The sequence below is a fragment of the Moschus berezovskii genome, chromosome 1 (genome assembly GCF_049115385.1).
Source record: "Moschus berezovskii isolate FMDL1 chromosome 1, NW_MosBer_1.0, whole genome shotgun sequence".
Lineage (NCBI taxonomy): Eukaryota > Metazoa > Chordata > Mammalia > Artiodactyla > Moschidae > Moschus > Moschus berezovskii.
Genome location: NC_142460.1, coordinates 161,365,208 through 161,391,801, shown reverse-complemented (window position 1 = coordinate 161,391,801; position 26,594 = coordinate 161,365,208). Strand labels below are relative to the sequence as shown.

Sequence of the window (26,594 nt, the reverse complement as noted above, 5' to 3'; positions counted from 1 at the left end):
TATTTGTTTTTTGAATGTTGAGTTTAAAGTCAGCTTCTTCACTCTCCTTTTTCACCTTCATCAAGAGGTCCTTTAGATCCTCTTTGCTTTCTGCCATAATGGTGGTGTCATCTGCATATCTGAGTTTAACTGATATTTCTCCTGGCAATCTTGATTCCAGCTTGTGCTTCATCCAGCCTGGCATTTCGTATGATGTACTTTGCATATAAGTTAAATGAACAAGGTGATAATATACAGCCTTTATTGACTCCTTTCCCAATTTTGAACCAGCCCATTGTTCCATGTATGGTTCTAAGTTGTCTCTTCTTGACCTGCATACAGATTTCTCAGGAGGCAGGTAAGGTGGACTGGTATTTCCATCTCTTCAAGAATTTTCCACAGTTTGTTGTGATCCACGCAGTCAAAAGGCTTTAGTATAGTCAATGAAGCAGAAATAGATGGTTTCCGGGAATGCTCTTGCTTTTTCTATGATCCATCAGATGTTGTCAATTCAATCTCTGGTTCCTCTGTTCTTTCTTAATAGAGCTTGAAATCTGGAAGCTATTGCTTCACATACTTTTGAAGCCTAGCATGGATAATTTAGAGCATCACTTTGCTAGCATGTTAAATGAGTGCAATTGCGCAGTAGTGTGAACTGCCTTTCTTTGTGACTAGAATGAAAACTAATCTTTTACAGTACTGTGGCTATTACCGAGTTTTCAAAATTTGGGGCATACTGCAGCATTTTAACAGCATCATCTTTTAGGATTTTAAATAGCTCAGCTGGAATTCCATCACCTCCACTAGCTTTGTTCGTAGTGATGCTTCCTAAGGCCCACTTGACTTCACACTTCAAGATGTCTAGCTCTAGGTGAGTGATCACACCATCATAGTTATCTGGGTCATGAAGATCTTTTTTGTATAGTTCTGTGTATTCTTGCCACCTCTTCTTAATATCTTCTGCTTCTGTTAGGTCCATACTGTTTCTGTCCTTTATTGTGCCCATCTTTGCATGAAATGTTTCTTTGGCATCTCTAATTTTAAAACTACACATTAAAATAAACTTTCTAGTTATTTCAACTTCTTTAGGTAAGTACTTTGTCAATTTAAGTAAAATAACCATCATCAAGGGTTATTTCTCTCTTTCCTTAACGGATCTCCCCACCACCATCACCACCACCACCCCAGCATTCTACAAGCCTATCTGGGAGTAAGGTGAAGCTCATATATTCCTGGCAGCAGGGGAGGGGGTGTCAGTCCTATGTTGTCCTTCCTCATGGTCCTTGATAAACTCAAGGCTGAGGACAGCTCACCTCACCAAGGATTTAGGCAGTGGCCCCTGTCCTAAGTGTAACCACTGCTCTCTACAGTTCAGGGACCCTGCGGTTGAGGCCTGGGTTCTCCTCCCAATCTCAGCAACTCATACAGACTTAGCAAATCTTCTGAGCTCTGACCATGACTCCAATTTAACTGCCAGCTTAGCCTGCCCTACTTCAAGCCCTTGGCCACAGTCACTTCAGCCAGAACTTGCCAGAATGTTCTTCAGTTATATACCATATTTTCACTGAGCATAGAGGTACAGCCTCGTCCTTTCCTTTTTATCACATGTCTTAAGAATAGTGTGGTGGATGTGAGGGAAAAATAGTGTCAAGCTTTCACTCTACATTGAACAATGCCACATCAATCCTACTGTGGTCACCATATATCACCCTGAGGCATCGCAGCCACATTTCTTTCCAGAGTCATAAGGAGAAAGCAGATGGAAGCCCTTTCACTGCTGACTTCTTCTTCAACCTAGCTGGCATTTCTTACTTCTCAGCTCCCCTGAGTAAAGCCAATGCAGGGGAGAAACTGGATTCCTGGATTAGTGTCCACTTCTTGTCACATGGTCCCTTCTTCAAGATTATAGTCTGGATCTTCTCTACACCAGAGTTTACAATAAAATGCTATGATTATAGCCAGACAAGTCAGAGTCTTGATATGTAATGGGAAGCATCTATAAATTAGAAAATTCTTGGAATTGTCAGGACACCTGAAATTTGCATACTGACCATCTCTGATCACCCTGTGGCTTTAATAATACCAATACTCTTTGAGGCAGAGGTTTCTTTTAGTTGATGTGGAGGTCACAAGCACATGCTAAAGGGGAAAAAGACTAAGTTCTGAAACATCCTCATTGTATCAACATCGCCTTGGTGGTCTCTAATCCCAGACTCCCAATTCCAATAGATTCCCTCAGGTGCTGAGTCACCCTGCCTTGTTGCATCTGCTGGTTCTCGTCTTTCCCACCTAGACTCAGGTGGAAAATCAAATAGTCCTGTTCCAAGGCAGTTCACCTTCAATACAAAACATATGGGCATCTTGGTGCAATGTAGCTTATGATCCAAAAGGCAGTTTGGGTCCAAGATTCTCCATTTCTGACAAGTTCGTGCTTGGAGCCCATGCTGATCCCAAGACAATACTCTGTGGAAGGCTATGGGAAATTTTGTATTTTTGTTTCACACAGATCAGTTGTGCTCTTCCAGGCTCCTATTGCCAAGTTACATTTCCACACCCACTTTTTGCCTTTCCAAACCCAATGTATTGCACAAAAAATTGAACTAGTATTTGGTACAATCCACCATCTTTGATTTCCCTGGTGGCTCAGACAGTAAAGTGTCTACCTACAATGCGGGAGACCTGGGTTCAATCTCTGGGTCAGGAAGATCTCCTGGAGAAGGAAACACCAACCCACTCCAATACTCTTGCCTGGAAAATCCCATGGACAGAGGAGCCTGGTAGGCTGCAGTCCATGGGGTTGCAAAGAGTCGGACACGACTGAGTGACTTCACTTTCTTTTCTTTCACCCTCTTTGGAAGACAGCTTCATTTTAAAAACTTCAGATGTTGGTGTTTCCGTTGCATCATGTCCATTTATCTCTAGGTTATTTGTCTATTGCTAAGCAAATATTACCAGTGGCTAATCTTGTTTGTGTCTTCCACCCCATTCATGCCCCCACTCTTCTTTTCTCCTACTTCATCTCACTCCACCAGTCCCCATCCCAAAGTAATCTCATTTAAGAGAGCAATACTTTTAAGCTGACTTCCTTTAAGCCTACATCATGTGGGCAAAAATGACAAACAGAGACAGACAAGGACTTCTTGTTGATAAAAATAAAAAGGGAAAGGGGAAAAAATACCAAGCCAATGAAGTAGAATTTGCCAGGAGGGCTTCTAAATTTGTTCTGTTGTGAATTCAAACTGGAACACTGGGAGCTTCATAACTTAGCCACTTTATTAGGTGATTAGTAATTTAAAATGTCTTTAAAAAAAAAAGCACTGAAGAAAATTTGTATCCAACGTGTATTTGGCTCATCTGAACACAGAAGCACTTGAGAAATATAAAATTCTTTAATCACTCCAAATTGCTCAAGTACAAACCAGGCCAAGAGCGTCAATTGCTTCTAAAATAAGATACAGGTGTTCTGAAAAATCTAAAGCAGTCTGTTCATTTTAAATTACTCTTCATTCCATGTGACCACAGGGGAGGGAGAATTGAAGAAGGCATTTTCCATCACTAGTAGAATGACAGTGGGGATTAAAAAAAAAAAAATAGAAAAGACACAGATGAGATACAGCCACTTGTTTCTGTCTTAGCTGCTCAACCAAGGCTGGAGGAGCAAATACATAGCAACAACGGGAATCTGACTAATCTTTAAGGTAAATTGCATCACTGGTCTCAATTTTTCACCCTGCCCAAATCCATGCACTCTGCCAAGTGATTTTGAAGTTCCTCCCTGTAAAGGTAACGAGTATGTTTCTCCACACATTGACTTTGGTTTGTCCATGTTACTTTCTTTGGCCATATAATGAAGCAGCAGGAACAGTATGCTAGCTCTGAGTCCAGCTTTAAGAGGCCTTGTGTGATGCATGGGCCTCTTTGGGACTTGTTGCTCTTTGGGACTTTTGCCATCACCACAATAGAACATTCCCCTTTTAGCCCTCTGGTCCCAGGAGGAGGATGAGAAATTCATGGAACAGAGCTGCTTCAACCAAAAAGAATATGAAGGAGCCCAGTTCAAACCATCTGGCTCTCAGTCAAACCACAGACACACCTAACTCATATCTGTGCCACTGACTTTCTGTGGTTATTTGTTTCACAGAATGATCATAGCTACAGCAGACTCTTATAGTACTATCTAGTAGCACTGAAAACTAGGAGTACCCTATCCTTGGTTAGGTGGTATAAATCTGTCTTTCATCGTGAGTACAATGTTGTATGTCCTTAATACTGAGAGTATCTTTTTGGGTTGCAGCAGTCTGCACAATTCATCACTTCCATTTTCCTAAATTTTAAAACAATTTTTAGCTCTTTGACTAAGATTTAGAACTACTCTAATCCACTTAATGTTAAAATGAGGCTTGGTCTTGAAAAAAATGCTTTCTAAGAGTTCTTGGTGTAGGGTTATGACACCTCTAGAAAAAGCGTACCTTCCCCCAACGGGACTGTGCCTATAGGAACTAAAGGCATCCTGCTGTTTGTTTTGGAAGGATATTCATTAGATAAGAAAGTAGACATGCTGAATTTGAATTCAAAATTATTAGCTGCATGGCCTCGAACAACTTAACCTCTCTGAGGCTCTATTATTTAATTGATAAAATGAGATCTCATGGGGCATTAAATGAGGTAAGATATGTAGAATACCCAGCCTGATACCTGACATATGCAAGTAACAGAATAAGTATTTGTTGTTTTTTTTTTTTTATTCTGACTCCCCTCCTATCTTATTCAAGGAGCTACTATGGCTACGTGAAAAAAAAAAAAAATTGGTGTTGAGCTACAATTAATAGGATCTCTGAATTTCTAATATGTGCTAAATATAGTGCTTTACTGAGGATACAACATGAGTAAGACATGATCAATAGCTTTAGTGAACTAAAGTGTAGTAGACAACACTCTGGAGTGGGTACTATTTTATCTATCATCTCATTTAATCGCCTAAACAATCTTGTGAAATCTTATCCCCATTTTACAGAGCAGCCTTCAAGTCGCATAGTTAGGAAGCAGCAGAGCAGAGATTCAAACCTAGGTAGTCTGGATCCAGGGCCCATGCTCTTACTCCTCTGCTATGATGGTATTTATTAAAGTAAATATGCACAAGCTCCATGACACAAATCCTGCTTCCTGCTGGCTCTGCCTGCTCCCGTGTGCAAGACAGTGTGTCTTAAGAACTTGGTTCACTGCAGAACCGTTTACAATACTGATAAACTGAAACAATACAATGAGGAAAGGTAATGAATAATGAGCATTTCAAGAATGCCATTTGTGTTATGATTTCAGACTTTTTTAGGTACACATACATGCTGGGAGAAATATCAGTAACCTTAGATATGCAGACGACACTACCCTTATGGCAGAAAGTGAAGAGGAACTCAAAAGCCTCTTGATGAAAGTGAAAGAGGAGAGTGAAAAGGTTGGCTTGAAGCTCAACATTCAGAAAACAAAGATCATGGCATCTGGTCCCATCACTTCATGGGAAATAGATGGAAAAACAGAGGAAACAGTGTCAGACTATTTTTTTGGGCTCCAAAATCACTGCAGATGCTGATTGCAGCCATGAAATTAAAAGATGCTTACTCCTTGGAAAGAAAGTTATGACCAACCTTGATAGTATATTGAAAAGCAGAGACATTACTTTGCCAACAAAGGTCCGTCTAGTCAAGGCTGTGGTTTTTCCCATGGTCATGTATGGATGTGAGAGTTGGACTGTGAAGAAAGCTGATCGCTGAAGAATTGATGCTTTTGCACTGTGGTGCTGGAGAAGACTCTTGAGAGTCCCTTGGACTGCAAGGAGATCCAACCAGTCCATTCTAGAGGAGATCAATCCTGGGTGTTCATTGGAGGGACTGATGCTAAAGCTGAAACTGCAATACTTTGGCCACCTCATGCGACGAGTTGACTCACTGGAAAAGACTCTGATGCTTGGAAAGTTTGGGGGTGGGAGGAAAAGGGGACAACGGAGAATGAGATGGCTAGATGGCATCGCCGACTCTGTGGACATGAGTCTGAGTGAACTCCGGGAGCTGGTGATGGACAGGGAGGCCTGGCATGCTGTGATTCATGGGGTCGTGAAGAGTCGGACACTACTGAGCGACTGAACTGAACTGAACATATGTATGTATATATATGAGAAAAGTTACCACAAATATAACCTCTTGAGAAGTGACCAGTAAACAAGGCGGTGGTTTTTAAAATTAGACTGCATTTATATATTTCTCATTCAATTAAAAGTGAATATTTTTAATCCCTTCCTAACAAAAAATTCGGTGAGAAACTCCAAAGGCTGACTGGAAGAATACTCTATGAGCTTAGCATGAGCTGTGTAACAGTTGGACGGAGGAAATTTATCAAGCTGAAAAAATAAGAGCGAGAAAATCATAAAACATAGATAGGACCATTACTCCCCAGATGAATCATACATACAGAAATGCTGAAAGACACTGAAGGATTAACTTAGCAGTAAGAAAGGGAGTGAATAATTTAAATATCTTATAATTTTATTTGTCAAGTATACCTCAATTAAGCTAAAAATAACAGTTTGACGACTACCCTCATATTAATAGTGAATGGGCATAAGAAAGTTTTACACAGTCACTTCCTGGGAATTGGTGATGGAAGAGAGAAGAGTAAACATCCCCTGTGCTGAAAAATTTTAGTATAAGCCTTCAAACAGACAGCATGAAACAGTGAGCACTAGAAAGGAAGACAGAGCATTGCAGTGGAGGAGACAGTGGCTCAGCCTGAGGAGACCTGAATTCTGCTTCTGGTCTTCCTGTAAATCACTGCCACCTTCAGACACAGAATATTTGTGTCTGAGCAGGTCTTAGAGACCCAAGACCTTTCTCACTTCACAGATGAGGAAATGAAGACAAGGGCAGGAGGTAGATTGCTCAAATTCTCCTGGTAGCAGTTCTCCTGGAGCCAAGGCTGAGACCCCAGCAGAACCCTCCTCGATCACCGTACACTCAGGACTGAGTCCTCATCCATGGATGAGAATGGAGCCACTGGGATGACTGCACACCACAGACAGCTACAATGTTCACATCTGTATAAGGCACTCAGACCTGTCCAAAGGGGAAGGTGCTGAGCATGCTTTCTTATTTCCTTCCCACTTTATTAATCCCATTTTATGGAGATATAATTGATACAAAGCGCTGTGTAAGTGTAAGGTGTACAGCATAATGACTGGAATGACATACATCACGAAAATATGACCACAATACATACAGTGAACATCCACATCTAACATCCATAGAACATGATAGAAATAGAAAAAATTTTATTCCTTGTGATGAGAACTCTCAGGACTTACTCTCATATACAATGGTATTAATTATATTTATCATGTGCTACAGTACAAGGATGTTATACATCCCAAGTTTTTTTAAGTAAAGCCTACTCTTGAAAGAGACATGGGAGAACAAAGGCATATATATTTATTTATTTATGAATTCATTTATTTCTAAAATAAAATATTTTATATGCACTTGTTGATCATTAAGAGTATGATACAGTAATGGAAATTTTCACAGATTAGAAATAAATTCCCTTCTCAAGAAATATATCTAATAGAGTATGATGATTTTGTGCCACTGGCAATATTAGTAATATATAAACAATATATAAAATCCAGAAATATACAAGAAAGGTAATAGATCATGTTAGATTCATGATCACATTAATATTTGAAAATGAATCATTATAATTCACCACATTAACAGAACAAAAGAGAAAAAAGCATCATAACAAGAAATGCAGAAAATGTACTTAAAAATTCAAAAATCTATTGATATTAAAACCTCTCAGGAAACTGGAAATAGATGGGAGTTTCCTGAGTGTGATAGAGGGCTCCTATGAGAAACCTAAAGCTAACATATTTAATATTGAATTACCAGCCATTTTTCACAGCTTCATCTTTCAGGATTTGAAATAGCTCAATTGGAATTCCATCACCTCCACTAGCTCTCTTCACAGTGATGCTCTCTAAAGCCCACTTGACTTCACATTCCAAGATGTCTGGCTCCAGGTGAGTGAACATGCCATCGCGATTATCTTCGTCGTGAAGATATTTTTTTGTACAGTTCTTCTGTGTATTCTTGCCACCTCTTCTTAATATCTTCTGCTTCTGTTAGGTCCATATCATTTCTGTCCTTTATCGAGCCCATCTTTGCATGGAATGTTCCCTTGGTATCTCTAATATTCTTGAAAAGATCTCTTGTTTTTTCCTATTCTGTTGTTTTCCTCTATTTCTTTGCATTGATCGCTGAGGAAGGCTTTCTTATCTCTCCTTGCTCTTCTTTGGAACTCTGCATTCAGATGCTTATATCTTTCCTTTTCTCCTTTGCCTTTCGCTTCTCTTTTCACAGCTATTTGTAAGGCCTCCTCAGACAGCCATTTTGCTTTTTTGCATTTCTTTTCCATGGGGATGGTCTTGCTCCCTGTCTCCTGTACAATGTCACGGACCTCCGTCCAGAGTTCATCAGGCACTCTATCTATCAGATCTAGACCCTTAAATCTATTTCTCACTTCCACTGTATAATCATAAGGGATTTGATTTAGGTCATATCTGAATGGTCTAGTGGTTTTCCCTACTTTCTTCAATTTCAGTCTGAATTTGGCAATAAGGAGTTCATGATCTGAGCCAGTCAGCTTCTGGTCTTGTTTTTGCTAACTGTATAGAGCTTCTCCATCTTTGGCTGCAAAGAATATAATCAATCTGATTTCGGTGTTGACCATCTGGTGATGTCCATGTGTAGGGTCTTCTCTTGTGTTGTTGGAAGAGGGTGTTTGCTATGACCAGTACGTTCTCTTGGCAAAACTCTATTAGCCTTTGCCCTGCCTCATTCCGTGCTCCAAGGCCAAATTTGCCTGCTACTCGGAGTGTTTCCTGACTTCCTACTTTTGCATTCCAGTCCCCTATAATGAAAAGGACATCTTTTTTGGGTGTTAGTTCTAAAAGGTCTTGTAGGTCTTCATAGAACCGTTCAGCTTCAGCTTCTTCAGCATTACTGGTTGGAGCATAGAATTGGATTACTGTAATATTGAATGGTTTGCCTTGGAAACAAACAGAAATCATTCTGTCGTTTTTAAGATTTCATCCAAGTACTGCATTTCAGACTCTTTTGTTGACCATGATGGCTACTCCATTTCTTCTAAGGGATTCTTGCCCACAGTAGTAAATATAATGGTCATCTGAGTTAAATTCACCCATTCCAGTCCATTTTAGTCCACTGAACCCTAGAATGTGTGAAAGTGCTGCACTCAATATGCCAGCAAATTTAGAAAACTCAGCAGTGGCCACAGGACTGGAAAATGTCAGTCTTCATTCCAATCCCAAAGAAAGGGAATGCCAAAGAATGCTCAAACTACCGCACAATTGCACTTATCTCACACACTAGTAAAATCATGCTCAAAATTCTCCAAGCCAGGCTTCAGCAATATGTGAACCATGAACTTCCAGATGTTCAAGTTGATTTTAGAAAAGTCAGAGGAACCAGAGATCAAATTGCCAACATCCGCTGGATCATGGAGAAAGCAAGAGAGTTCCAGAAAAACATCTATTTCTACTTCATTGACTATGCCAAAGCCTTTGACTGTGAGGATCACAATAAACTGTGGAACATTCTGAAAGAGATGGGAATCCCAGACCACCTGACCTGCCTCTTGAGAAACCTGTATGCAGGTCAGGAAGCAACAGTTAAAACTGGACATGGAACAACAGACTGGTTCCAAATAGGAAAAGGAGTACGTCAAGGCTGTATATTGTCACCCTGCTTATTTAACTTATATGCAGAGTACATCATGAGGAACGCTGGGCTGGAAGAAGCACAAGCTGGAATCAAGATTGCTGGGAGAAACATCAATAACCTCAGATATGCAGATGACCCTACCCTTATGGCAGAAAGTGAAGAGGAACTCAAAGGCCTCTTGATGGAAGTGAAAGAGGAGAGTGAAAATGTTGGCTTGAAGCTCAACATTCAGAAAATGAAGATCATGGCATCTGGTCCCATCACTTCATGGGAAATAGATGGGGAAACAATGAAAACAGTGTCAGACTTTATATTTTTTGGCTCCAAAATCACTGTAGATGCTGACTGCAGCCAGGAAATTAAAAGACACTTACTCCTTGGAAGGAAAGTTATGACCAACCTAGATAGCATATTAAAAAGCAGAGACATTACTTTGCCAGCAAAAGTCCGTCTAGTCAAGGTTATGGTTTTTCCCGTGGTCATGTATGGATGTGAGAGTTGGACTGTGAAGAAAGCTGAGCGCCGAAGAATTGATGCTTTTGAACTGTGGTGCTGGAGAAGACTCTTGAGAGTCCCTTGGACTGCAAGGAGATCCAACCAGTCCATCCTAAAGGAGATCAATCCTGGGTGTTCTTTGGAAGGACTGATGCTAAAGCTGAAACTGGAATACTTTGGTCACCTCATGCGATGAGTTGACTCACTGGAAAAGACTCTGATGCTAGGAAGGATTGGGGGTGTGAGGAGACGGGGATGACAGAGAATGAGATGGCTGTATGGCATCACCTACTCGATGGACATGAGTTTGAGTGAACTCCGGGAGTTGGTGTTGGACAGGGAGGCCAGGCGTGCTGTTATTCATGGGGTCGCAAAGAGTCAGACATGACTGAGTGACTGAACTGAACTGAACTACCAGCCATTTTTACCCAAAATTAGGAAAAAAGTAGAGATTTCCACTTTCCTTACTTGTATTCAAGTGTACTAGAAGTTCTACAAAGTTGTAGACAAAAAGAAAAAAGATTAAAAGGAGAATGATCATTACTTTAGACAATATTATTGTGTACTCAGAAATTCCTATGGAATCTAAAAAATAAACTAATAAAACAAATTATGAAATTCACAGGATACATAGTCATGTACAAAAATCAATTGTATTTTCATTTACTAATAATAAATAATTAGAAAATAAGATATAATTTAAATACCATAAAATACACAGAAATAAAATGAACAAAACATGCACAGACCTGGACAGTAAAAATTATAATTTCTGGGAGAAATTAAAAAATAAAATTTAAAGAATAACAGCTCATGTTAAGATATACATGTTAAATGTCAATTATTCCCCAACTGATGTAAAATTCAAAGCAATCTCAACAACATACAAGCCAAAATTTTTGAGGACATTGTTAAACTGATCTTAAATTTTAGTGATAATGCTGATCTAGAATAGCCAAAACAATCTTGAAACATAAAAATGTTTGAGGACACTCAGTATCCAAATTCAAGACATACTATAAAGATACACTAACTAAGAAAGTCTGATACTGTTGTAAGGACAGAAAAGTAATAAACAGAGCAGAGGAAAGTCTGGAAATGAACTGACACAAATACTTTCAACCAATTTTCAACAAAGGCAATTCAAAAAGTTTATTACTCTATATTTCCTAGAATTTGCTCAAATTCATATCCATTGAGTCAGTGATGCTATCTAGTCATCTCATCCTCTAGCCTCCTTCTCCTTTTAATTTCAATCTTTCCCATCTTCAGAGTCCTTTCCAATGAGTTGGAATAAGACCTGAATAAGTACTGCTGAATCCTGAGCAGACTGACGATGACTAAACATTTGAGTCAAATACAACTGAGTGAAATATATATATATATATATATATTCACAGCTGGATAAAACTAAATTCCATATATATGCATTAATATACTATACTGGTGTTTTTCTTTCTGACTGACTTCACTCTGTATAATAGGCTCCAGTTTCATCCACCTCATTCAGTTCAGTTCAGTCGCTCAATCGTGTCCGACTCTCTGCGAACCCATGAATCACAGCACGCCAGGCCTTCCTGTCCATCACCAACTCCCGGAGTTCACTCAAACTCATGTCCACAGAGTCGGTGATGCCATCCAGCCATCTCATTCTCGGTCGTCCCCTTCTCCTCCCGCCCCCAATCCTTCCCAGCATCAGAGTCTTTTCCAGTGAGTCAACTCGTCGCATGAGGTGGCCAAAGTATTGCAGTTTCAGCTTTAGCATCAGTGAACACCCAGGATTGATCTCCTCTAGAATGGACTGGTTTGATCTCCTTGCAGTCCAAGGGACTCTCAAGAGTCTTCTCCAGCACCACAGTTCAAAAGCATCAATTCTTCGGCGCTCAGCTTTCTTCACAGTCCAACTCTCACATCCATACATGACCACGGGAAAAACCATAGCCTTGATTAGACGGACCTTTGTTTGCAAAGTAATGTCTCTGCTTTTTAATATACTATCCACCTCATTAGAACTGACTCAAATGCATTCTTTTTTAATAGCTGAGTAATATTCCACTGTGTATATATACCACAACATTTCTTATCCATTCACCTGCTGATGGACATCTAGGTTGCTTCCATGTCCTAGCCACTGTAAACAGTGCTGCAATGAACATGTTTCTTTCAGTTCTTGTTTCCTCACTGTGTACGCCCAGCAGTAGGATTGTTGGGTTGTATGGGAGTTCTATTTCCATTTTTTAAGGAATCTCTGCACTGTTCTCCATAGTGACTGTGTTAGTTTGCATTCCCACCAACAGTGTAAGAGGATTCTGTTTTCTCCACACTCTCTCCAGCATTTACTGTTTGTAGACATTTTGATGGCAGCCATTCTGACTAGCGTGAGATGGTACCTCACTGTGGTTTTGACTTGCATTTCTCTGATAATGAGTGATGTTGAGCATCTTTTCATGTGTTTATTGACCATGTGTATGTCTTCCTTGAAGAAATGTCTGTTTAGTTCTTTGGCCCATTTTTTTATTGGGTTATTTTTCTGGTATTGAGCTGCATGTATATTTTGGAGATTCTTTGTCAGTTGTTTCGTTTGCTATTATTTTCTCCTATTTTGAAGCCTGCCTTTTCACCTTGCTTATAGTTTCCTTCATTGTGCAAAATTTTTTTTTTTTCTCATTTTGATGGTTTTATTGCAACGTGTGGGAGAATGTCTTTGTAGCAAATACAGTTTTGGGGAAGGATGGGATATCATGTCAGCAACTTAGTCTCAAATGGTTGAGAGAAAGAAGTCTTCAGTACTGTACTTTGCAACTTTTCTGAAAGTTTGAGATTACTTTCACTTTCAGATACATGCGTGTTAGTCGCTCAGTCACTTTCCATGGACTGTAACCTGCCAGGCTCCTCTTCCATGGGATTCTCCAGGCAAGAATACTGGAGTGGGTTGCCATTCCTTTCTCCAGGGTATCTTCCTGACCCAGGGATTGAACCCAGGTCTCTTGCATTGCAGGCAGATTCTTTACCATCAGAGAACATTTTTAAAATATAAACATCACTCTTTAATATTTCTCAAAATAGAAAGGGCAATTACTCTTACTTACCCTCTCCTTCTTTTTTTTTTTTTTTTTCAGGCTCTAGAGTCTGTGCATTTAATCCACACATGATACCGCTTATTCATCATCCACACTGATGTTCTGAGCTTGGCCCTATCTTACTATTTTTTCCTTTCTAACTTTTTTTTACTTTTGGTTACACCATTTGGCATGTGGGATCCTAATTCCTAGACCAAGGGTCAAACTCATGCCTCCTTCACTGGAAGTGAAGAGTCTTTTTTTTAAATTTCTTTAAACAAACTTACTTATACTCCAGAGTCCTTTAAAAACTTAATAGCATTTATACATTGAAGGTATTTGATTTTCTTGTAACTAGCACTTCAAATGCAACAAGCATTTGAAGCAACAAGCATTTGACCTAACAAGTAAAACTTTCTACAGTTCATAACTTTTATAAATAAAATAAATTAAATGTACAGTGAATAAGTTCTCTGAAATATTTCAATATTTCTGCAGGTTTAGTAACATCGTAAAATACATTTCAACTAAAATTCACAAATCTAAAAACTTGTTAGGCATTTTTAGGCGTTTTAAGTTGGAAATGAAGACCAATGTTACATCGTAATATGCCAATTACAAATAGTACTTCAAATAGCAAATACTACAGTTTGTCCCAAACTTTAAAAACTATTCATGAACTCAACTGAACTATTGATGGCTATGAGAATTGTTTCTTAGCCTTTTTGAAAATTTCAACCCATTTACGTTTAAGGTAATTATTGATAAGTACGATCCCGTAGCCATTTTCTTTATTGCTTTGGGTTCAAGTTTATACACTCTTTCTGTGTTTCCTGTCTAGAAAAGATCATTTAGCATTTGTTGGAGAGCTGGTTTGGTGATGCTGAATTCCCTCAGCTTTTGCTTGTCTGTAAAGCTTTTGATTTCTCCTTCATATTTGAATGAGATCCTTGCTGGGTATAGTAATCTGGGCTGTAGGGTATTTTCTCTTTCATCACTTTAAGTATGTCTTGCCACTCCCTTCTGGCCTGAAGAGTTTCTGTTGAAAGATCAGCTGTTATCCTTATGGGAATCCCCTTATGCGTTATTTGCTGCTTTTCCCTTGCTGCTTTTAATATTTGTTCTTTGTGTTTGATCTTTGCTAATTTGATTAATATGTGTCTTGGAGTATTTCGCCTTGGGTTTATCCTGTTGGGGACTCTCTGGGTTTCTTGGACTTGGGTGATTATTTCTTTCCCTATTTTAGGGAAGCTTTCAACTATTATCTCCTCAAGTAATCTGTCATGGTCTTTCTTTTTGTCTTCTTCTTCTAGGACTCCTATGATTCGAATGTTGGAGCGTTTAACATTGTCCCAGAGGTCTCTAATATTGTCCTCATTTCTTTTAATTCGTTTTTCTTTTTTCCTCTCTGCTTCATTTATTTCTACAATTCTATCTTCTAGCTCGCTTATCCTGTCTTCTGCCTCTGTTATTCTACTGTTTGTTCCCTCCAGAGTGTTTCTGATCTCATCTATTGCATTATTCATTGTATATTGACTCTTTTTTATTTCCTCTAAGTCCTTATTAAACCTTTCTTCCATCTTCTCAATCCTTTTCTCCAGGTTATTTATCTGTAACTCCATTTTGCTTTCAAGATTTTGAATCATTTTCACCATCAAAATTTGAAATTCTTTATCAGGTAAATTCCCTATATCTTCTTCTTTTGTTTGTGTTCAGTTCAGTTCAGTTCAGTTCAGTCGCTCAGTCGTGTCCGACTGGGCAATTATCTTGTTCCTTTACTTGCTGGGTATTTCTCTGCCTCTTCATCTTGCTTATATTGCTTTGCTTGGGGTGGCCTTTCCCTCTTCTTGCAGTTTGTGGAGTTCTCTTTTGTGTGTGGGGTTGGACGGGTGACTTGTCCGGGTTCCCTGGTTAGGGAAGCATGTGTCAATGTTCTGGTGGGTGGAGCTGGATTTCTTCTCTCTCCTTTAGAAGACAATGGGCTGCTTTTCTGGGAGCCTGATGTCCTCTGCCAGTATTCAGAAGTTGTTTTGTGGACTTTACTCCACGTTCAAATGTTCTTTTGATGAATTTGTGGGGGAGAAAGTGGTCTTGCCGTCTTATCCCTCCGCCATCTTGTTCCTTCCTCCCCAGAACACTGGATTCTTATATTCCACTTGGTCGTGGAGTATCTCTTCCCAGCTGCTCCAGCAAAGCGCAGCCGCTGTACCTTACCTTGGACAAGGGGTATCTCCTCAAGGCCGCCCCTCCTGCTTTGAATGTGGATCAGCTCCTCTCGGCCCTCTGGTGCCCAAGCAGCCACCGCCTCCTGAACGTGGTACAGCTCCTCTCGGCCACCGCCCTAACCCTGGGCGCAGGGTAGCTCATCTCAGCCACGATTCTGCACGTGGTCGGTTGCGCCGGAGCCGGGCGTCTCTCGCGTCTTCCCATTGTGCAAAAATTTAAGTTTTTATCCCATTTGTTTATTTTTGCTTTTATTTCCATTACTCTGGGAGGTGGGTCATAGAGGATCTTGCTGTGATTTATGTCAGAGAGTGTTCTATCTATGTTTTCCTCTAGGAGTTTTACAGTTTCTGGTCTTACATTTAGATCTTTAATCCATTTTGAGTTTAATTTTGTTAGAAAGTGTTCTAGTTTCATTGTGTTACAGGTGGTTGGCCAGTTTTCTCAGCACCACTTGTTAAAGAGATTGTCTTTTCTCCATTTATATTTTTGCCTCCTGTGTCAAAATAAGGTGTCCACAGGTGCATGGATTTATCTCTGGCTTTCTATTTTGTACCATTAATCTATTTATATTTTTGTCTTTGTGCCAGTACCATACTGTTTCATGACTAGCTTTGTAATATAATTTGAAGTCAAGCAGGTTGATTCCTTCAGTTCCATTCTTCTTTCTCTCCCATACTATCTTCCACCAAATTAAGGATTGATCTCAGTGATTCTCAACCTCTATCTGAGTGGTTCTCACAACACATTAGAAACTGCTGCACAGATTAAATTTTCAAGCACCTCTATACAGTAGGCAAAAACAAGACCAGAAGCTGACAGCAGCTCAGATCATGAACTCCTTATTGCAAAATGCAGACTTATAGAAAGTAGGGAAAACCACTAGGTTATTCAGGTATGACCTAAATCAAATACATTATGATTATACAGTGGAAGTGACAAATAGATTCACAGGATTAGATCTGATAGACACAGTGACTGAAGAACTATGGATGGAGGTTCATAACATTGTACAGGAGGTAGTGATCAAAACCATCGCCAATAATGAAATACAAAAAGGCAAAATGGTTGTCAGAGGAGGCCTTACAAATAGCTCAGAAAAGAAGAGAAGTGAAACGCAAAGGACAAAAGGAAAGATATATGCATCTGAATGCAGAGTTTCAAAGAATAGCAAGAAGGGAAAATAAAACCTTTTTGAGTGAACAATGTAAAGAAATAGAGGAAAGCAATAGAACAAGAATGACTAGGGATCTCATCAAGAAAATTGAAGATAACAAGGGAACATTTCATTCAAAGACGGGTACAGTAAAGGAGAGAAACAGCAAGGACATAACAGAAGCAGAAGATATTAAGAAGAGGTGGCAAGAATACACAGAAAAACTATACAAAAAAGATCTTCACGACCCACAAAGTCGTGATCAGTCACCTAGAGCTAGACATCTTAGAGTACAAAGTCAAGTGGGAATTAGGAAGCATTACTATGAACAAAGCTAGTGAAGATGATGGAATTCCAGCTGAGCTATTTCAAATCCTAAAAGATGATGCTGTGAAAGTACTGCCCTCAATGTGCCAACAAATTTGGAAAACTCAGCAATGGCCACAAGACTGGAAAAGTTCAGTTCTCATTCCAATCCCAAAGATGGGCAATGCCAAAGAATGTTCAAACTACCACACAGCTGCACATGCTAGCAAAGTAATGCTCAAAATCCTTCAAGCTAGCTTTCAACAGTATGTGCAGCAAGAACTCCAAGATGCACAAGCTACATTTAGAAAAGGCTGAGAAACCAGAGATCAAACTGCCAACATCCATTGGATCATAGAAAAAGCAAGATAATTCCAGAAAAGCACTTACTTCTGCTTCATTTGCCTTTGAATGTGCAGATTACAACAAATTGTGGAAAATTCTTAGAGATGGGACTACCAGACCACCTTACCTGCCTCCTGAGAAACCATATGCAAGTCAAGAAGCAGCACTTAGAACTGGAGATGGAACAATCGACTGGTTCCAAATTGGAAACAGAATACTTGAAGGCTATATATTGTTATCCTGTTTATTTAACTTATATGCAGAGTGCTGTGCTGTGCTTAGTTGCTCAGTTGTGTCCAACTCTTTGTGAATCCATCGACTGCAGCCCGCCAGGCTTCTCTGACTATGGGGATTCTCTAGGCAAGAATACTGGAGTGGGTTGCCATGACCTCCTCCAGGGGATCTTCCCAACCAAGGGCTTGAACCTGGGTCTCCTGCATTGCAGCAGATTATTTACCATCTGAGCCACCAAGAATACTTGTGGCTCAGGAAGTGGCCACCAGTTTTCAGAAGCCCAAGAATACTGGAGTGGGTAGCCTATCCACTCTTCAGGGGATCTTCCTGACCCAGGAATGAAACGGGGATCTCCTGTGTTACAGGCAGATTCTTTACCAGCTGAGCTACCAGCTGCTGCTGCTGCTGCTAAGTCACTTTAGTCGTGTACAACTCTGTGCGATCCCATAGACGGCAGGCCACCAGGCTCCCCTGTCTCTGGGATTCTCCAGGCAAGAACACTGGAGTGGGTTGCCATTTCCTTCTCTAATGCATGAAAGTGAAAAACGAAAGTGAAGTCGCTCAGTCGTGTCCAACTCCTAGTGACCCCATGGACTGCAGCCTACCAGGCTCCTCCATCCATGGCATTTTCCAGACAAGAGTACTAGAGTGGGTTGCCATTTCCTTCTCCGCTGAGCTACCAGAGAAGCCCTATATGCAGAGTACATCATGCGAAATGCCGGGCTGGATGAACCACAAGCTGGAATCAAGACTGCTGGAAGAAATATCAATAACCTCAAATACACAGATGACACCACCCTTATGGCAGAAAGTGAAGAGGAACTAAAAAGCCTCTTGATGAAAGTGAAAGAGGAGAGTGAAAAAGTTGACTTGAAACTCAACGTTCAGAAAACTAAGATCATGGCATCTGGTCCCATCACCTCATGGGAAATAGATGGGGAAACAGTGGAAACAGTGTCAGACTTTATTTTGGGGCTCCAAAATCACTGCAGATGCTGATTGCAGCCATGAAATTAAAAGATGCTTACTCCTTGGAAGGAAAGTTATGACCAACTGAGATAGCATATTAAAAAGCAGAGACATTACTTTGCCAACCAAGGTCCGTCTAGTCAAGGCTATGGTTTTTCCAGTGGTCATGTATGGATGTGAGAATTGGACTGTGAAGAAAGCTGATCGCTGAAGAATTGATGCTTTTGAACTTTGATGTTGGAGAAGACTCTTGAAAGTCCCTTGGACTGTAAGGAGATCCAACCAGTCCATTCTAAAGAAGATCAGTCCTGGGTGTTCATTGGAAGGACTGATGCTAAAGCTGAAGCTCCAATACTTTGGCCACCTCATGCTACGAGTTGACTCACTGGAAAAGACTTTGATGCTGGGAGGGATTGGGGGCAGGAGGAGAAGGGGATGACAGAGAATGAGATGGCAGGATGGCATCACTGACTCGATGGAGGTGAGTTTGAGTGAACTCCGGAAGTTGGTGATGGACAGGGAGGCCTGGCATGCTGTGGTTCATGGGGTCGCAAAGAGCCGGACACGACTGAGCGACTGAACTGAACTGAACGCATATATATGGAATCTAGGAAAATGGTACTGAAGAATATATTCATAGGGCAGCAGTGGAGAAACAGCAGTGGAGAATAGACTTATGGACATGGGGAGAGGGGAGGAGAGGGTGAGATGTATGGAAAGAGTAATATGGAAACTTACATTGCCATATATAAAATAGATAGTCAACAGGAATTTGCTGTATGGCTCAGAAAACTCAAACAGGGACTCTATATCAACCTAGAGGGGTGAGATGGGGAGGGAATGGGAGGGAGGCTCAAAAGAGAGGGGATATATGTATACCTATGGCTGGTTCATATTTTGTTTGACAGAAAACAACAAAATTCTGTAAAGCAGTTATCCTTCGATAAAAATGTTAATTAATTTTTACAAAATCCACATTCAAAGGAGAAACAAGTGATATATGTAATAAGATTGGATAACATGGAGACAGGGTAGATTCATAAGGTAATTGTTGTTTTGTTAAGTGACTATTTCCCACTTAGCAAAACAAAATTATATGAATTAATTAAGCTTGTCAAAGGAGATTAGGGGAAGAATGGCACCCAGCTCCTGACAGAGCAGAAAACAAATTTCTGGGATAAAGAATCAAAGTCATCTTCAATGAGAGAGAGCAAAGAAAAGAATACAAAGAAAAGCACAAAATGAGAACAATATACCACTAAACATTAAAACAAAACAGCAAGCATAAAACGTGAAGCACAGATATCTCAGCAACTAGTCAGCAACATTCAGAAATTCAGGTGAGAATTGAGAGGCAGCTGGTGCTACTGGGAGAGAGGGAAGAGTCTGCTGCCTATGTTAATACAAGAAGCTAGAAGTCACACTCTGAGATAGAAATAGGTTTTCCTTATGCTAGGAAAGAGATGGAAAAAGGTCTGTGACACTCAGGAAGAACTGACACCCCCACAGCCCTTGGGGAATGGCTGCTGGTGGAGTGGGTAAGAAAAGCTGGAAGGACAAAAAGCACCAGAAGCTGATAAATTGAGAATCCTTGAATTCAGAATGCAGAAACCAAAGGACAAGCAAAACATCAAACAACTTTCAAAAAGCGACAAAGAATGGACCCCCACAGTGTAGTCATGGGGGGCCAAAATCAAATCTGCCACTAAAAAAACAAAAGGACAGGGAGACAATGTTAAATGAGCCACTCTGAATTTTAACTCCAGTCCCAAGGAAAGCCTGGAGCTGAGGTGGCCTGAAGAAGTCCCGTTAGCCAGTCTCAGAAAATTCTAGCAACTTCCCTTGACAATTTAATCAATCCTCATTTTACAACTGATTGTCATTTTGGGAAGGTAGGGGCATACAATGGATAAAATATTTAATATTCTTCAAAAAATCTTGAATTTTAATTTTGGGTCCACCACTAACTAGCTCTGTAACCTTGGAAAAATAACATCCTCTCTCTGGACTTCATTTCTTCATTTGTAAAATGAAAGTGATACACCATCCATCTCCCAGTTCCCTCCCTCCTTTATGTAGATTCGTAATGAACAATAGGTCTTCCTGGGGGGGGGGGGGGGCTCAGCAGTAAAACCTGCAGTGCAGGAGATGCAGAAGACGTGGGTTTGATCCATGAGGCAAGAAGATTCTCTTGAGGAGGGCATGGTAACCCATTCCAGTATTCTTGCCTGGAGAATCCCACAGAGGAGCCTGTCGGACTACAGTCCATAGGGTCGCAAAGAGTCGGACACAACCGAAGCGACTGAGAAGCACGCAATGAACAGTAAGTATTTTCCTTATAATAACGCTTGGAAGGAAAGTTATGACCAACCTAGACAGCATATTAAAAAGCAGAGACATTACTTTGTCAACAAAGGTCCATCTAGTCAGAGCTATGGTTTTTCCAGTAGTCATGTATGGATGTGAGAGTAGGACTATAAAGAAAGCTGAGCACTGAAGAATTGATGCTTTTGAACTGTGGTGTTGGAGAAGACTCTTGAGAGTCCCTTGGACTGCAAGGAGATCCAACCAGTCCATCCTAAAGGAAATCAGTCCTGAATATTCATTGGAAGGACTGATGTTGAAGATGAAACTCCAATATTTTGGCCACCTGATGTGAGGAACTGACTCATTTGAAAAGACCCTGATGCTGGGAAAGATTGAGGGCAGACGGAGAAGAGGTCAACAGAGGATGAGATGGTTAGATGGCATCACCGACTCAATGGACATGAGTTTGGGAGGACTCCGGGAGTTGACAATGGACAGGGAGGCCTGGTGTGCTCAATTCATGGGGTCGCAAAGAGTAGGACACGACTGAGTGACTGAACTGAACTGAACTGAATGCTTCAAAAACAAATCTCAACAATCACTCTCCAAAATAAAATTTTATCTAGCAGTTGTCCTTTTAAGAAGGCAATTCTTCTAACTTCTATTTAGTCTTCTGAATTCCCACCCATGAAAATAGTGCTACTAGTATCTTAAAAACAAAATCTATCAAGGATACAGGATTTAAGTTTATGAAATGCATTTGTATCACTTAATCTCTACAATATTAAGGTGAGGAGTGGTGGAAAAGGCTTTTAATTGTCCCCCTATATCCATTCTTTTTGCTGAGGAAAAAGAAAAAGGAACCAGAGGACTCAGCTCCTGGTTTTTGTTGTAGCCTATAACCACACCTGAAATGATGAATGCCTTTCCCAACCTCCTCACACTACTCTAACTTCTGGCAGAAGCAGATACTTCTCTAACTTCTGGCAGAAGCAGTGCTATGATTTCCAGAAAACATCCTTCAAAATAGGTGGCCATGCATTTCTTTCCCACATCTCCTTCCTGTTGGCTGAGATGTAGACCAGTTGGTAGAAGTCAAGCAACATCTTAGACCAAAGTAGAAACTCAACGTGAAATATGGCAAAGCAACAGGATAAAATGCCTTGATTCCAAATGACCGTATGAATTTGCTTTAGCAGACCCTGGATAATATGTGAGCAAAATAAACTTGTGTTTTGTATAAATAACTAATACTTTTATTTCCCTCGTAGGCCAAGTAATTCCTAACTGATACAAATATAGGAATTAACAGCTTTACTTTACAAATTTAATAATTTGCTGAAAGTTTCAAGAGAGCTAACATATGAATATAGGCCAAAATTTTTAAGCACAATACAGCAATTTATTTAGATGCTTAAAATGAATACAAAGGGAAACAAAATTATACATACTACAACTGTGTGTCATATATTAGACGTTATAAATGAATACACCAGGGTGGTGTTTAACAAAAATAAAACTAAATATCCAAAAAAGCAGCACTCATTGGTCTGCTGCTTCAACACAACACATTTCCACATAGATGTAAAAGGTGTCAAAATTAGTAGCTGCAAAGTCAGTACTTGCATGTGACATTTAGCTTAAAAGATTTCAGAAAACATCTGAAATACCAGTTTTTGTTTTTGTCAGCTGTAATGTCAAGTGTATTCAGAACAAGAAAAATTCTATAATACAAGAGAGTCCAGATATATGTCTTATGTTGTTGGTCTCTGTCACGAGATTGTACAAGGTTATGTGCAAAAACTAAGTCTGTCCCTAAGTCCACACTAGTGTAGTTTCAGGCTTTTGCTAGGTCAACCAGATACAACGTTTATTATACAGCAAGTGCAACACTAAAAAAAGACATGACTCTATGATGGGTATACCATAACAATATCATAAGCATCACTTGAATAGGTCTCAGTTCAGTTCAGTTCAGTCGCTCAGTCGTGTCCGACTCTCCGCAACCCCATGAATCACAGCACACCAGGCCTCCCTGTCCATCACCAACTCCCGGAGTTCACTCAAACTCATGTCCACAGAGTCGGTGATGCCATCCAGCCATCTAATTCTCGGTCGTCCCCTTCTCCTCCCGCCCCCAACCCTTCCCAGCATCAGAGTCTTTTCCAGTGAGTCAACTCGTCGCATGAGGTGGCCAAAGTATTGGAGTTTCAGCTTTAGCTATGGTTTTTCCCATGGTCATGTATGGAGGTGAGAGTTGGACTGTGAAGAAAGCTGATCGCCGAAGAATTGATGCTTTTGAACTGTGGTGTTGGAGAAGACTCTTGAGAGTCCCTTGTACCGCAAGGAGATCCAACCAGTCCATTCTAAGGGAAATCGATCCTGGGTGTTCATTGGAAGGACTGATGCTAAAGCTGAATAGGTCTAAAGGCTGTAAAAATATACATTTCAACTATTCAGAATGAATACATGAAAAAAAAATGATTTCCCCAAAGTCTACTGTACACATTGGACTGGTAGTTTGCATGTTGGCCCTACACTACCATTTTAATCAGGAGAACGTTTCTCAAGGACATCCAAACAGACACTGTTTTACAGAGGGAAAGAAATGTGGAGAAGGCAGATCAGACAAACCTACGATTTTTCTCATGTGCATTCATGAGCCACCAGCTTATTGGTTTTTCACATTTAGTTACTGTGTCTGTCACAGAACGTTCTAAAGCAAGATCAGCCAATCATGTGTCACATACTTAAAAATAACCACTGGGATTGGAGCGGTCACATGTCCCCACAGTCTGATGACCCAGCACTCAAAAGGCAGTACCAGTTAGAACATAGTTTTGCAGTCGTAACTGAAAAGAGAACAGAGTTCCAGGCTGCAGCATTTGTCACCAACGCCAGAGAACCTGGCCCTTAAGCCTGTTGGCTGCTTAGTTTAACTCCCATCAAGCTGCCATGCATCAGCTCAGCTATTCCGTCAGTCATGTTATCAAACTGCTCCCCATCCTCACTCTCAATTGTGCTATTCTGCCACTCAATCAGTGGGGTGGATAAGGCTCATCATTTTCAATTGCATTCTTCCACCGTGACTGGTTCTTGGACCAAAACCCGTCAACTTTTCCAGAGAAACTGTTCTTCCATTTCATCTGTTCTCTGTCACCCTGCATAGTAGCCGTTTTTTGGCAGCTGGCTTACTACTCCTTGCATCTTCACTTTCAGAAGACTCACTGGACCAGGTTCCTGTTTTCATCTCACATGTGTTGTCCTCAAAGTCTGACACTTGTTGGGAACCAGGGCCACTCTCAGATGGAGAAGTACTATCTTTCCACTCAACAACATCATCTTGGCCAACCTCACTATCAGAGGCATCATGCATTAGTTTGGTTGGTTCCTCAGTAAAATGAATAGTTTCGAATTTTGAACCATCCTCCTCCTTTTGGTCTAGCTTCTCAGATCCTAAAGCATCTTCAGAAATTACCTTCAGTATGTGTTCATCTGGGTTATCATTATGGATTTTAGACTCAATTTTAAAAACAGGGTTAAAAGGACAATCACTTCCATTGGATTCTTCTTCCAAATTTTCAAAACTGTCTGAGGGACTGTCATCTTCCTTCCCAAGACTGAGCTTCTTGTCTGCTATTTTAGTAGCACTGACTCTGGAATCCTTCTCATCATGATTTTCAAATAGCCACTCAGCATCAAAATCCATCTCATGCTTAACTTTTTTAAAATTCATGTTGAAGCCCAGTAACAGACCAGGCTTGTACTTTTCACAGTCTCAGACACACTTCTTCCTCTTGTTACTAAAATGGAAAGCAATGTCACTCTTCCACAACCATAAGCTGGTCACCAGCTTCTCAATTTCTCTCCTGGTGGGATAGGCTTGTTTGTTGAAATATTTTGTTAGGAAGCTTTTGCTGGCTTCATAGGAATCATCTTCAAGACCTTTAGGGTCTAAAGCTAAAACAACAGGCTAATCAGGCTCTCTTTAAAGGAGTCGGGTGAATCGCTATCTTCATCTAATTTTCACATCTTCAGCAAAGGAAATTCCAGTTGCTCATAAGTGCGCATCACAGGTGCCAGGCCTGGTGACTGGTTAAGCATTTGTCTTGTCTTGGCCATTCTGGGTCTTTCCAACACCCTCTCAGTGAACCAGATGCAGAGTGACAGTCAAGGTGTCATGTTGCTGGTATACACACCAAGGCAGTGGATGCACTTGTAGGTGAGGTTTTGCTCCACTGGATGAACTGTCTGAATAACTTGGTGCCTGCCTCCTAAGTGATGTGCAATTGCATCAGATGTGGGTCCTTTTAGGATTGAAAAGCAAAAAGGGCAAAGGATTTTCCCAACATACTTTTTTATAGGGCACTGAAGCTTGAGGTGAACTTTTAACAGGGATATCTGCCTTTTCCTGCACTTTTGGCTGTGGCTTTGGAGGGATGGGTGGGTTATTTTGGTAATCAACAGATTCAGCGGGAGCATCCCTCAGATTACACGTGGTTACAAGGAGATAGATGTTAGTATGACTACCCTGCTGCAATGCCAAATTAAAACTCAGAGTAGAATCTGTTTTAGGTCCCATCTCTTCATTAACATGAACCATCCACATGTATCTTTTCCATATCATTCAAGGTTGACTGCAATATGGACATGACAGACCATGAGTTAACATATGGTTGAGCAGAGTGTCTGTGGGCAAATAGTGATTACAGTAGAGACATTTGCTAGTGAAATTGTGTATTTTCATAATGTAGTTGGCTACTTCTGGGACTTTCAGCTTTATGTTCTTTTTCAAAGTGCATGCTACATACATTGTCAGGAAAAAGCTCATTACAGATTGCACATATTTTCCACTTGAGTTGAGAAAATATTGGGTGGTGGAGGGCCAGTGGCAGCTGCAGTCAGCTTGGAGCCGGACTGACCTAATACTCTGGATGCCTGTGACTGGGAGAGGAAAGGAGACTTGAACTGGCCTGAAGAGAGACAGGGCATTTGGAGACTGCTGTGAGTATGTTGTTGGCCTGCGTCCTCTGTTCTGACCCAAGACAGTAAGATATTCCATTTCCACTTGGAAATAACTGCTTCACAGACTGAGACTATTGAGGGATGGAAACAGGTGCCTTGCCACCTAGCCCCAGTCTCATTGACTGACCAACACATAGCCCTGGCCTACAGATTTGACTCATAGTTTTTCTGCTGCAGGTGAACATTGGACATCATGTTGACACCTGCTGAATTTAAGTTGGGCTCTGGTATTGAGTTGATTCACCATCTGCTGTGATGGCAAAGACCTAACTTTTCCGGAAGTGAGGGAACCAGTTCTTGATTGGAGTCCCATGCCCTTCTTCTCTTGAGGTTTGGGAGCAATTTGCATCAAGGGTTTGGATCCGGGAACCACCACACTTGTGTGGCCAATCATGGCAGTTATCTGATAGCCTGTGTGTTCATGTTCAATGACATGTTGTACCAAAGCTCCACAGGACTTTGACATAAAAAAGCATCACTTGTAGTGAATACTACTTTCTTCCCTGGCATTTGTACCTAAAGGGACTGGACCACTGAATGATTTTTCTCCTGCCCTTGCTATGTAAAGTGCTACCACATGCTGAAAGTGTTCCCTGTAAATGTGCTTCCTAACTACTTCTTAAAGAGGATCTCGGTACAGCTTGCTCTACACTGACAATCTGTTTAGGTTTAAGGCCATCACTTTTGCTTTTATCTTTGAATGTGCTG

The 26,594-nt window shown here is 40.6% G+C and overlaps 1 protein-coding gene and 1 pseudogene across 1 annotated transcript in view; both read right to left on the bottom strand.

The window, feature by feature from the left end:
• The window catches only part of CPNE4 (copine 4), a 647,214-nt gene that overhangs the window by 416,382 nt on the left and 204,238 nt on the right, over positions 1–26,594 (bottom strand). The window lies entirely within an intron of this gene.
• LOC148778885 (activity-dependent neuroprotector homeobox protein pseudogene) lies at positions 23,775–26,489 on the bottom strand (annotated as a pseudogene).